We start from the raw sequence: 10,438 nt of genomic DNA on the forward strand, positions 1-10,438 counted from the left end.
AGAGGAGAGGAGAGGAGGGGAGAGGAGGGGAGGGGAGGGGAGAGGAGAGGAGAGGAGAGGAGAGGAGAGGAGAGGAGAGTGGAGGAAAGGAGAGGAGAATAGATGAGAGGAGAGGAGAGGAGAGGAGAGGAGAGTGGAGGAGAGGAGAGGAGAGGAGAGTGGAGGAGAGGAGAGGAGAGGAGAGGAGGGGAGAGGAGAGGAGAGGAGAGTGGAGGAGAGGAGAGGAGAGGAGAGAAGAGGGGAGAGGAGAGGAGAGGAGAGGAGAGGAGAGAGGATAGAGGAGAGGAGAGGAGAGAGGGTAGAGGAGAGGAGAGGAGAGGAGAGGAGAGGAGAGAGGGTAGAGGAGAGGAGAGGAGAGGAGAGGAGATAGAGGAGAGGAGATAGAGGAGAGGAGATAGAGGAGAGGAGAGTGGACTTGTGGAGTGCATCAATATGACCAGAGGAGCCAACTCTAAACTCCAATAGTGCCAGGGACAGGGACTTAGAGTTTGTTCAGGCCAAACTTTCAAATGTTTTAAGGTTCTCTTGTCAGTCTGTGTCTGGGTCTGTTTGTAAGGCCTAAAGGTTATGATAGACAGGGCAACTTTTTGAGCAACATTGCCGGGCAACATCATGATTAGCTATTCATTTTCTGATGGAATAGTTGAAAAAAGTTGTCTGCTGCTAATCCAAGTTCTCCTAATAAAAATGTTATGTGATTAACCGTCTAAACAACATGCTACAGTATCATTGCCTGGACAGATTACTCAAAAAGTTGACCAGTGTATCATCACCATAAGCGATGGGCAAAACGACACATCATGTGTGCTTCTATTAATAAATGCTGTATATTGAGTGCATATTTTGTCGTGAGAATAAAAACCTAATTAACTCAAATAAAAACATAGGCCCTAATTAACTCACATTCATAGTTCAGACAGTGAAAAGCCCTCAAAATTAATTTGCAATATGGAGCAAAATATATTTATATCACTGCCATAAATGGTAGGCCCATCATGCAGTCCACATCCAAGTGGATTGTGATGGCCTTGAATTGCCTCTGAACCCATTATTTGCATAGATAGCGAGAGCAACACTTAACAGTGTGTGGGAAAATATACAATACACCAAACACTTCCTGTAAGCGTAGCGTACTTTAAGATTCAGCTGAGATGTCTAATTCTCAAAACCCTGGGTGTTGTCATAGCAACTTGCATTGTTCTATGGCCAATTATCACCTCTGGCGTTCTTAAAGGGTGCTTCGCTCAATGTCAAACCTTTGTTCACACACGGTATAGCATTTGCCTAGGCACAGAATTAGCATTGTTCAAACCGTAGCAAGCACTCAAGTGAGTCCATCTTCACAAGGTCACTAAGTATTCATGTGTCAATGCTCCATTCTGGGGGGTTTTGTGGTAATGCTCGACAAAGACATTATTCGCAGAAATCAAGCAGCCTCCCTCGTATGGTATTTTCCAACAGCAGCTTGCCAAGAGCCACAGGCCTATCATAGCGAAACTGAAACAGAAGTAAGCTGCAACTCGAACAACAGAACAGGAAAAGTCTGATTAATCAGGTTAAGAGGAAGAATAAAGAAGAACTTCTTACAAAAGAATTTACTTTAAAAAAACAAAAACAAAAAAAGATAAGCTTCTGTTGCAGCAACTGCAATAAGAGCCATAGGTTTGACCATTATTCAAGCTTCTTGCATTTCACAAACAAGCCAAGCCATACAGTCTGGATTAAGTCCCAGGAATTATCAAGAGGCAAAAAAGGGAAGGAAAGAGTGATTGTTAGGATATGAGCGTACAAACCATGTTATCCTACATACTGTGTATGGCACACTGATGTTTCGCATGTACTGTACACGGCAGAAGCAGAAAACTATAGGCCTGACATGACTCAAGCATTAGTCATCTCCACAACCTCAAAACCGGTATCAGTGCTGAACTTTCAGGGTTTTATTTTCCTGTGAATGTGATGATAATGATGATAATGCATTACTACTACAAATGACTATTTATGTAGTCTACTGTTTTATATCATCTGTTGGTATTGCCGATATATTTTAGATAAAAGGCGAAATGGTGAAGTGTTGATCACAAAAAATGAATTATTACTTCATTTTAGTGGTTTATATGAATATATCTGATATAGTTATCACCAATTAACCTGTATTGATCTGTCAACCTTCCTATTGACATGCTTAGTGACAGCACAGCCTGCATATCGTTCATGAAAAACAAGGTCAAGACACCTCATGAAAGTGAAGTGAAAGCCCAACTGGGAAACTCCTACTCACGTTGTCATTGTGACACAGCACTCCACAGTACAGAAACGCACAATACACATTGCACACAACAACATTGCATGTATGCCTCACCCGTTCAAGGGGGCAGACCCCAATGGCGCTGACGGGAAGCAGTGCGGCAGGACGGTGCCATGCTCAGCAGGCTACCTCAGCTATAGCCTCGCGATGCCATCCTCTGTACTCCACCCAAAGATTTTGGCTCCGCACATCGTCTGGCAAAAGCCTCAAGCTCGGTTCTCTGAGTGTTTCGCCAATCAGCAAACAGTTGAGAGTGGTGACGTAGAACTCACCCGCTAGCTCAGTTACTGATTGGTTAAGGTAACTATATTCACACTTTCGTTTTGTTATTTGTATGCTTTTGCAACGCTATAACGTAACAGGCATGCTAATAAAGCACAATATGGGTTTGGAACTTCAATTAATTTAAATGATAGAGTAAGATCAGACCATCTGCCATCGTCCACCGAGACGGATTCCTCATGACTTTTGCCAGACTGATTGACAGAGTCAACAGTCGGCTATTCGCCCAGGCTACCTCAGCTAGATCGAGTGTGAAAGAAACCCTTTTCTCGACCAATTGGCATTATCTACCGGTATAGAGTCATATAGAGTCATCTACACTACATGCAAATCAAAATATGGTGAGAACATAAGCAGGTGAAGGAAACCTTCAATGCTGATGCAATGCCATATTTTTATTGCATAATAAGACATACTGTACATTAAAAACTAAAAAGTGTAACCCACATGAAATGTGCAAGTCTTTCGGTCACAGTCCAACCATTCTCAGTGCAAGGCTGTGGTCAGACTGTGGCCAAAACATTTGCACCCGCAAGCACCAAGTCCAAAGGCCCGACACCTTCTTTGGAAAGTATATAGTGAAAGTGGTAGCAGTTGTAGGAATGCACTAGTGTAGAGACATACTGCACTTTAATTCTACCCAGAAAGACTCGATAGACAAGATGACTGTTGGCAGCAACGAGCAGAGAAAGACAGAAGGCTTCTTTAAATGAACACACAGTCATCCTATTGGCTGCAGGAAAATAGATGAGAGCCTGACAAAGTGGGCATACCCAGCAACTAAAAGCAGTGAATGGTAGATTCAATATGTAAGGGTTAACGTTCGGCGAGAAGGTCGCTACCGTGGAATATCAGCACGACAGAGAGAATCTTTAGACCCCGACGCAGAGCGGAGGGGTCTTGTTCTCTCTGAAGTGCTGCTATTCCACAAAGCGACCGACTCGCCGAAAGTTAACCCGCTTATTATATGGATATACTTAAATGATTCACACATGGCGGGGACATTTCTTTAGGCCTATTTAATGTTAAGTCTATTATAGTTTTTAATGTCAAAAGATTGTTGCTGCGCAAAACAAAACAGTGCCGTTGTGGAACACCGCTAGGCAACAGCTAGGTAGCCAGGACAACAGGTGTTGTCTATCACAGCAGCTGATTAGAGTCTTGTTGAAAAGTCGCTTTAGCAGTGAAAAGTCTTGTTGCCATTATAGACCAACCCGTCCGTTATCAAAAAATAACAGACGTGCGAACGTTGGGCAGCCCCTTTGAAATGAATGGAGCATTCGACCGATGACGTCACACCATATAATAAAAATGGGTAATTGAGCTAAATACTCGTCTAATGTCTCGTCTTCCTGGCAGAACTTCACACGTTAGCTTCAATATCTTTACATACTGTAGGCCTGTGGAAAGCCTCACTAGCCTACCCACTGAAACAACTTTACTGCAGTATTACTACAACATTATTACAACTTTACCACAACATTACAACAACATTACAGACAGGCTCTACTGACACATTACAACTTGGTAAACCCGTCAAGACAGCGTTATACATTTGCTGTTACCAGAATGGCAATGACCAAGTCGTAGGCCTAGTGCATTACTAAAGGACCTGTGTTATGTCGTTGTAGTGTAGTAGTTAATTTTCCAATGACTATTACAGCATTCAACTGATGGAAGAGCATGCATTATGGGGCTACAACAATTGGCATATTTATTGTTCTTTACAAACAGCAGCTGTATATGTTACATGTTTCCATGTTTAGTAGTACACAGTAAATGTTGTGGTGTTAATTCAACACTTAAAGAGTTCATTTAAGTCCAAATGATGTCAAATCAACTCTCTAAGTGTTAAATGAACACTGCAGAATTTACTGTGTAATTACATGTCTGTCTACTGTGCTGTATTTTTTTATGTGTATCACACTCTCATGTCCAAGCAAAATTTCTCTCTTGAAGAGACAATAAAGGATTATCTTATCTTATCATATCTTATCTTATCTTACACCTTTTTGGCTGTAAAAAGCAGCCCTGGCCTACATAACCTGACTGTCTAATCATAAGATCACTGTGTCTCTGTATACAATGTACATGTACGTAAACTACTGTACGTGTATGAGTGTACTGTATTTACATGTGTGTGAGTTGTTATCATCTAACTGTATCAATGTTACTGTCTGTATTTGTCGACAAAACCAGACAAACACGTTCGCTATTGTCAATACACAGACTGAAGTCACATTGATGGTACTGCAAAAGAATGTTATGCTAGGGTTACATGTGAGGTTACTGTGAGGTGTTTGTTTGTGGTTATAAACTATTAAGATAAGGCTGTCCATTATGTTGCCCACTAATGATTTTAGGAAAGTTTGACAGTACATAAACTATTATTGTGCAAGACTTCGCCATTGGAACAGCTCGTTTAACTGCAGAGTCCGTATCTGAAATAGTCACAAATAACTTCACACCTATTTACAACCCCCATTTAGCCTATCTACAAATGTGACTCTAAGATTAGATTCATGAATTGGCAGCTTTGCGTCGACAGGTGACAGTGTGAAGTGCACAAGTGCATAAGCGTTCACTCTGTTGCTCAATCCGTTTGTCAAGTCAAGTGTAGCCTACTTTATTGTCAAAAATCTATGTAACAGGGTTAGCACAGAAGTTTGAAATTGGGTTTGACCAGTCTCCGATGTGCAGTTTAACTCAAAACATTTAATTAACACACACACACACACACACACACACACACACACACACACACACACACACACACACACACACACACACACACACACACACACACACACACACACACACCCGTATCTATCTAGGCCATCCTCTGTTTGACCCCAATGGTGTTTCTCTGTATCGTGAGCAGCATAGACGGAAATATGTTGAATTAGTGTTGAGTCAGTCACTCCAAGACTATCATGTGTCCTCGTTACTCAAGCAGTTACGTGTCCTGTCCTCCTTTCACGTCTATACCAGGTGTTCCCAACCTTTTTCAACTTGGGGCCCACTCGAAATTGTCAAAAATGTTTGGGGCCCACCTCTGACCTAATTAAGAATAAAACTCAAATAAATCAACAACAACACACACCAAAATATGATTATTATTTTTGGAAAATGATTTCAAGGCCCACTTGGAATACCTTCAGGGCCCACCAGTGGGCCCCGGCCCATAGGTTGGGAATCACTGGTCTATATAGTCTGGCCAACGTCTCTCTGGTCAGGGCAGACACACAATGAGTCCAGAGGGCACTGCAGTAGTCACCACATTATGGCAATGGTCGATCACCTGATTTTCTAGTTATCGCTCCATAATGTTAATCATAAAAATGCAAAAAAATGATATAATTTTATTAGTTAGTTTTGGTCAGGTTTCAGGTGACTACAAGGTTCACCTGTGGTTATACCGGATGTCCTGTTGTGCCTTCCTAATCAAAATCTGGAAAAATACAGCTTGATATCATAGCCTATGTTGACAGCAGGTGAAGGTGTGAAGTCAGCTCCATCCATTGCACCATGCACCCAGTTTGCTCAAGCAGGATCCTGTAACACACTGTACTGTATGTGCTGGTCAATGTCTGTGTGAGGGGCCAGACACTGTGCAGTCCAGAGGGCAAAGGCCACCTGTATTGATTACATCACCTTGCTCACAGTACTTACAGTATGGTAACACTTTATTTTAGGGATACATCTATTAGCACTAATACATATAATGTTAATGCCTGCATAAGTAACTTGTAAGGCATGTACTAAGCAAACACTAATGCCTACTAGGTCCTTGCTAAGGTTAAATTGGTAATAAATCCCTTATTGTGCATGAACAAGACATTTGCGAATACATGCCTAACAAATGTTTGATTTTGCTTTGTACATGCCTTATAAGTTACTTATACAGGCATATTGTATGTATTAGTGCTAATAGATGTAGGCTATCCCTAAAATAAAGTATTACCAAATAAAAATATAATATAAATATAAATATAAATATAAATATAAATATAAATATAAATATAATTTTAGCTTTAGTTTTAATTCTGTTTTGGTCCTGTTGTGCCTTCCTAATCAAAATCTGGAAAAATACAGCTTGATATCATAGCCTATGTTGACAGCAGGTGAAGGTGTGAAGTCAGCTCCATCCATTGCACCATGCACCCAGTTTGCTCAAGCAGCACGGTTCTGTAACACACTGTACTGTATGTGCTGGTCAATGTCTGTGTGAGGGGCCAGCCACTGTGCAGTCCAGAGGGCAAAGGCCACCTCTATTGATTAGATCACCTTGCTAAATCAAGGCAGCCGTGACCTAATGGTTAGGGAGATGGTCTTTAGATCAGAGGCTTGCGGGTTTAAATCACACCCTTCCGCTCCCTAGCACACTCCATGGCTGGTGTGCCCATGAGCAAGGCACCTAACCCCACCTTGCTCCAGGGACTGTAGCAGAAGCTGTTGCGTCACTAGGAGTGCACAGCCTGGCCAACTTATACAGCCATCTGTCTCTGAATTGTGCCAATTAGGTTATACGTAGTCTCTGCATGAAAGAGGTAGTCCCTTAATGTGCGCCATTCCACCAGTGGAATGTTGTAATAGTCACTGAAAAAAAACTTTACTGGCATAGTACTACACCACTATGACCTTTGGGCCTTTTCGGGTAATACATTACAACTTGGTCAGTGTGCCATTCTGATAACAGATTATCTAACACTGTGTCTTACTGGGTTAAACAATATGGCATAGCCGCACAATGCACGGCACGCTGTAATAGTCATTGAAAGGTTAAGTACAGTACCATAGTACTTCTCTACGATGACATAACACAGGGCCTTTAGTAAAGCACTATGACTCGATTATTGCCATTCTGGTAACAACAATTTTATATTGCTGTGTTTAAGGTATCTCAATCATGTTTCCTCTTTGCCCTGTCACACCTAGGGTGAATTAAGGTAAATTGGGCCACTTTTTTTGCATATAGTGCATGGGATAAAGTGGCCCAATTTACATCTACTGTATGTGTGGTCAGACACAGTGCTGCTATAACAGTGGCCACCTCACCACACCGCAGTGTCCATTGGTCAGCTGACCTTGTTGTTATGGCACCTCCACCACCATGTGTCAGCTTATCCACACAAGACAGAAATGTGCAGCGTGTGCAGTTCACTTCAGACAAGGGGTTGGGGGCTTCCTGAGCCGCTGATGCAACCAGTGTTGCCAGATTGGGCGGGTGCCCGCCCAATTGGGCTACTTGGGATGAGTGTCGGCGGGCAAAAATGGGAAAAATTGGCCATTTGGCGTTTTTTTTAAGCCGTTTTGGGCCCATAGATGTCAATGTAATTTGTTGAATTTGGGCGGAATTTAGCGCATTTTGGCGGTTTTTGAGAACCTTTTGGGCGGGATTTGGTCAGACACATCTGGCAACACTGGATGCAACTGTGATACTATTCATGTCAGTGTGATGAAGCGGCCTGAGGAAGATCCCTCTGTTGGATCCAAACGTTGCCATATGTTAAAATGAAATAATGTATTTTTTACATTAGTTAATACACAGTGTGCAGACCGCTTCATCACACTATCTACTACCTTTTGTCTGGCACCTGGACAACTACTTGTGGATGTGCGCACCCTACTTCCAAATACTACTCATGTCAGGAATCACACACTTGTATGGCAGAGACACAATGCTGCAAATTTAGAACAATACTATACCTCAAGATAACCGTTTGTTTATGTTTTTTGGATATACAAATGCAAAGGATAGATCCTTTATGGTATCACATTTTGTATTTAAAGGTGTACTCTCTTTTTGTTACCAGAATCGAGAGCATTTGACAGGAATACCACGCTCAGAGAAATAAGTTTCACTCAGACAAATATCTCAGATGTAAATGTGATTTTTAAAAAGGACAGTGTGCTCATTTTGGCTACTACTCCAGCAACAAAACAGTTGCACCCACATTGTTACTTCTACTGGTTTTTTCTATGTGCATAAACCAATGCACTCAGTTCTATATGTTTCCCATGCATGCATGTTGAAATCAGTGCTGATGCTGATTGTATAATGTTCAATGGAGTCTCGACAGAAATGCAGAAGTTCCAAACTAGTCACGTGACTATAGTGCATGCAGCCGGAGCTGTGCTATGGTAAGGATGAGGTCACTGGCTTCTGTGGAAACACATGCATGAACTCTGCTGGCAGTGGGAAAGTCCTGCATGTCTCAATACCCCTCTCCCCCCTCGCTGCCCTCCCCTGCACCTCACTGCCAAAACAGCTAGGGTAGCTTTTGTGAACACTTTTGTTTTGGGGAATTTGCAAGATCTGCAGGGATTTCACCACACCCAGCTCATCGCATTCCATGATACATGACAGCAAAACCCCAAAATGTTTGTCATTTTCCTGATGACAGCCAAGTTTCTTGTTTCTTTGTGGTAAAGTTTACTGGCGATACCGTAGCCTACACTTACAAAGTACAGAAAGCACATCTCTGCTGATCTTACATCAGCCAATAAAAATAGCCCAACTGTCATTCAATCAACTTTTAGAGTGAGAGTAAGGAGAGGAGAAGGAGGAGGAGGAGAGATGTAGGGAGAGAGAGGACAAGATGAGGAGAGAAAGAGAGAGAGAGACACTCACCAATGACTGCCACTTTGACATCAGCTGCACAGCTATCCTCTGACAGAACTGTGTACCTATTGTCCATAGTAGTAAAGTTTTCCTTTAGTGCTCAGTGAGTCTTTGAGTAGTTTGAAGTTGGTCAAGCACAAACACATGTATGTGGACACGTCCACGCTTGCTTGAACATAGGCTTCTTCCCAAAAATCCCTGCAATCCTTTAAATGCCAGCACTCCCAGTTGTTAGTCAGACAACCAGCCAGTCAGCCAGACAGCTGTTGCTGTTGCTGTTTTGCCTTTCGCTCCTGAAGATTTACAGCACTCCTCTTCCTGACTTATCCGTCCATATCCAGCACAACAGCAGCAGTAGATTCCAACTGGCCATCCATCCCCCCTCTTCTGCAATCTTATCTCTCTTTGCTTTTATAGTTTTTCCAGGCCGTCCGGCTGGTCACAGGTCTGTCTGTCTGTCTGTCTGTCTATCAGTATGTCAGTCAGTTGTGTCTGTCCGTCCGTGGTGTGTCTGTATCTGTGTCCCATATGTGGCAACTCAGTCAGAGTCAGTCAGCTGATGAGACAACGGTGCCTAAGCCCCGGCCTAACCTAACAGCAACTCCACACTCCACTCGTCTGTTTTTTGTTTTGAAAGGAAGTGGAACTCGAGCGTTTCAGCCAATCGGAGGGAGCCTGCTCCTCTGACAGGCCAAGCCCAAACAGGAAGTAGAGTGAGAGCTGCATTTTTCTGGCTGGCTACCCCTCACCCCCCTCTCTCTCTTTCCCTCTCTGTCTCTCTCTCAACCTACTTTCCTCCAGCTCTCTCTCTCTCTCTTTCTCTCTCTCTCTCTCTCTCTCTCTCTCTGAAACACACACAGACACACACACTCTCTCTCTCTCTCTCTCTCTCTCTCTCTCTCTCTCTCTCTCTCTCTCTCTCTCTCTCTCTCTCTCTCTCTCTCTCTAGTGCACTCATTTAGTCACGGCAGGCAGGCATTACACATGCTTGTTCAATGTTTGTTATGGTATGCATGTTTCGCTTTCACTGCACATGTGTGTTATGGTACGTGTGTTTTGCTTTCACTACTTACATGCGTTGTGGGTTGGGCGTTATGCTCTCACTACTCATTATGAGGAGGAGGAGGAGGTAAGAGGAGGAGGAGGAGGAGGAGGCGGAGGGGTTGCAGTAGGAGGTAATTACCGTAAATGCCTGAAGGATAGGAATTATTTTGGGTGTGTGT

General features: G+C 42.9%; 1 long non-coding RNA gene across 2 annotated transcripts in view; it reads right to left on the reverse strand.

Moving 5' to 3' along the window:
• Positions 1-9,816, reverse strand: part of LOC134450166 (uncharacterized) — a 73,644-nt gene extending 63,828 nt beyond the window's left edge. For both annotated transcript variants that reach the window (XR_010035025.1, XR_010035026.1), the window contains exon 1: positions 9,225-9,816. This is a non-coding gene — a long non-coding RNA (uncharacterized LOC134450166). The remainder of the gene's footprint in view (positions 1-9,224) is intronic.
• Positions 9,817-10,438: the final 622 nt, after the last annotated feature.

This window comes from Engraulis encrasicolus, chromosome 6 (genome assembly GCF_034702125.1).
Source record: "Engraulis encrasicolus isolate BLACKSEA-1 chromosome 6, IST_EnEncr_1.0, whole genome shotgun sequence".
Classification (NCBI taxonomy): Eukaryota; Metazoa; Chordata; class Actinopteri; order Clupeiformes; family Engraulidae; genus Engraulis; species Engraulis encrasicolus.